The 3153-nt window shown below is 39.1% G+C and overlaps 1 pseudogene; it reads left to right on the top strand.

The window, feature by feature from the left end:
- The first annotated feature begins 372 nt into the window (after positions 1–372).
- LOC150003175 (eukaryotic initiation factor 4A-I pseudogene) lies at positions 373–1567 on the top strand (annotated as a pseudogene).
- Positions 1568–3153: the final 1586 nt, after the last annotated feature.

Genomic DNA, 3153 nt, shown 5'->3' with positions numbered 1-3153 from the left:
TCAGGTGTAAACTGAAATAACAAATGAGTTATTATATCTAGAGCATGCAGAACAGTTTTGATACATATTAAGGACTCATTGAGTAAACTGTTGTTGGTATCACTAACAAAATTTTCAGTTAATGAGATGGAAAGACCAGAATCACTAGATGAGTTCTCTCATTGTCATTCAACATGATGTTTTATCCAAAAAATCACATGGATGTCTTCAACAAGCACTTCCAGTAACTATTGAAGAAATTGATCACTAAAGAGAGAGTAAAAAGAAAAGTCATTTATAGGTCATGTGCTAGCTTGTAAAATGACCTAGTTGCCAAGTATTCTATGCAAGCTAATCAAACAAGGATTAAGAAGCTACTAGTTTCTAAGGATTATGTCTATTAGTCAGGACTACTGATCCAGAGACTATGGATGGCCCAGATGGAATTGAGCCTAGAGGCATCACCCATCAAGAGTAACTGAAATGAGACTGTTGACAGCTTTGATAACATGAACCACTCAGAGTCCCTCCTCCATGGCATTTACATTGATGGTTTTGAGAAGCCCTCTGCCATCCAGCAGTGAGCTATATTTTCTTGCATCAAACATTATGATATGATCTCTCAAGCCCAGTTGAAGACCAGAAAAATGGCCACTTTTGTGATATCAATTCTGCAACCTTGGTCCTGGCACCCACTAGAAAATTGGCACAGTAGATACAGAAGGTAGTCATGTCTTTAAGAGATTACATGGGTGCCTCCTGGCATGCCTACTTTTGTGGCACCAGTGTATGTGCTCAGTTATAGAAGCTACAGTTAGAAGTATCCCATATCATCATGGGCACCCCAGGGCATGTGTATGTTATGCTTAGCTATAGATACCTGTTTCCTAAATACAACAAGATATTGTATTGGATGATGCTGATGAGATGTTAAACCATGGATTCAAAGACCAGATCTATGATCTATTCCAAAAGCTCAACAGTTACACCCAGGTGGCTTTGCTTATACTACGGTACCTTCTGATGTGCTTGAGGTGATCAAGAAGTTCATGAGGAACACCATTTGGACTCCTGTCAAGAAGGAAGAGCTGATCCTGAAGGGTATTTGCCAATTCTACATCAATATGGAATTTGAAGAGTGGAAGCTAGACACACTGTATGACTTGTATGAAACCCTCACCATCACCCTGGCACTCATTTTTATCAACACTCAGAGAAGGGTTGATTGGCTCACTAAGAAAAGGCATGCCTAGGTGTCACCATCTCTGTCATTCATGGATATATGGACCCAAAATAGCAAGATGTAATCATGTAGGAGTTCCACTTAGGCTCTAGCAGAGTATTGATCACCAGTGACCTCTTGGCCAGAGGCATTGATGTGCAGCAGGTTTCTTTAGTCATCAACTATGACCTTCCCACCAACAGGGAAGACTATATCTACAGGATCAATCAGGGAAGACATTTTGGCTGTAAAGGTGTGGCTGTAAATATGGTGACAGAAGAATACAAGATGACTCTTAATGATATCAAGACCTTCCACAACACCTCCAGTGAAGAGATGCCCCTCAATATTACTGACCTCATCTGAGAGGGGCTGGTGTGCCACCTTACCACAGCCAGGGTTCAGCCTATGGGGGACTGAAGAGGAATAAGAGTGAGGAGAGACAGGAGCCAATGGATGGACATCTTGTCATTTTTTGTTCCTTTTATTTTCCTTTGAATAAATGTAATTTTTTAGGCAAAGAAAGAACCATGAACATTTTGGATACCCTTTTCTTAGATAGGCTCTTGCCCCAGGTGCCATCTATTCTCCCAAAATACTCATCTACGTCCTTAACCTAGTCGTCTTTCAAACCCCAGAGGCTCTTCCCACTCCAGACAAATTCATCTGAAAATGATTCAAGAGGGCTATAATGTTACTCAATCTCATCTACTGGAACAAATCTAGAGGAAGAATCCCTGAGTTAGGTGGCCCAGGGGATGGTCCCAAGGGGGGAGAGCAGGGAAGAAACAATATTAGTCATTTTTACATTGTTTTATATAGTATTTATTGACTCAGGAAACAAACACAAATTTTCAAATAAATAAATAACTTGGAAACTGCCCTTCCCCCAAAAAGAGGCTATAGATGGATATGAGTTTAATAAAAAGAACATAAAAGAAAAAAAAAACTGGGTAAGAGTGGAAGAAATAAGCAAGTAGAACAAGTAGAACTAAAACACAAACAGTGAGGATTCCATTTAAGCTGATCTTGGGAGCTACCTAGGACTTCACATTATTATTCAGAGAATATTTGGAATTCTTATCATTGGAATTCTCTCCGGAGTTGTTAGCATATACTTTGATATTGATGCTTTAAAACAATATTATATCTTTACATGTATGAGATTGCAGAACAGCTGAATTAGAGGTGTTCTTGAATTTTGATTCAGTTAAACTGGCATTTTTTTTTACATTGTTTCAGTCCTAAGAGTGGCTCTAGTGGTTCACTGGGACTTTTGATATTTGGCTTACAAGGTGATGTTATCTGTCCATTGAGATATTTTGCTTTGCTTAATTCAATGTGGTTCTGTGAAATCCCAGCCAGTGGTGTTCCCATGTGTCCAAATACCAAGTAGGAAAAGGAAATGTGCAGACAGTGGCCCTAGAGGCATATTAAACTGGCTGGTGAAATAAAAATAAAAAATAAAAAATAAATAAATAAAAATGTCTACCCAACTCAAGGACCTTGACTCTTCTTTTCCTCCTCTGCTGATGGGTTGAAAGATTCAGAAAGTTCAGAAAAACAGAGAGAAGTCACATCTCCTGTTACTTCTTCCCATGAGAACCTCTCTGACAAATAACCAAAGACCTATATGATCCTAGCTATTGCACAAAGTACAACCAAAATTTTGCCACAGGACATACCCTACAAACCATTGCAACTGTTTCATGTTGTGCATAGAAAGATCCCTTTTCAGTCTGTGTTGCAGCTTTATTGAAACCTGCTATATTTTATTTATAAGTAAAAAAAAAGAAAAGATAAATTAGAATCTGCCTGAGTTCCAGCTGAACAAATTGCTTCCTCTCAGATCCTCTGCCTTTGGGGACATGAGCAAGCCCAGCCAGTCCCAGGATCACACAGATATGTCATCAATGCCCATATTTTTCTATTCATTGTTGTCCTCTGTGCCA

Source organism: Furipterus horrens, unplaced genomic scaffold, assembly GCF_987537825.1.
Source record: "Furipterus horrens unplaced genomic scaffold, mFurHor1.1.pri manual_scaffold_8, whole genome shotgun sequence".
In the NCBI taxonomy this organism is placed as follows: domain Eukaryota; kingdom Metazoa; phylum Chordata; class Mammalia; order Chiroptera; family Furipteridae; genus Furipterus; species Furipterus horrens.
Note: the sequence above shows the minus strand (reverse complement) of the source record. Positions and strands in the feature narration are given on the sequence as shown.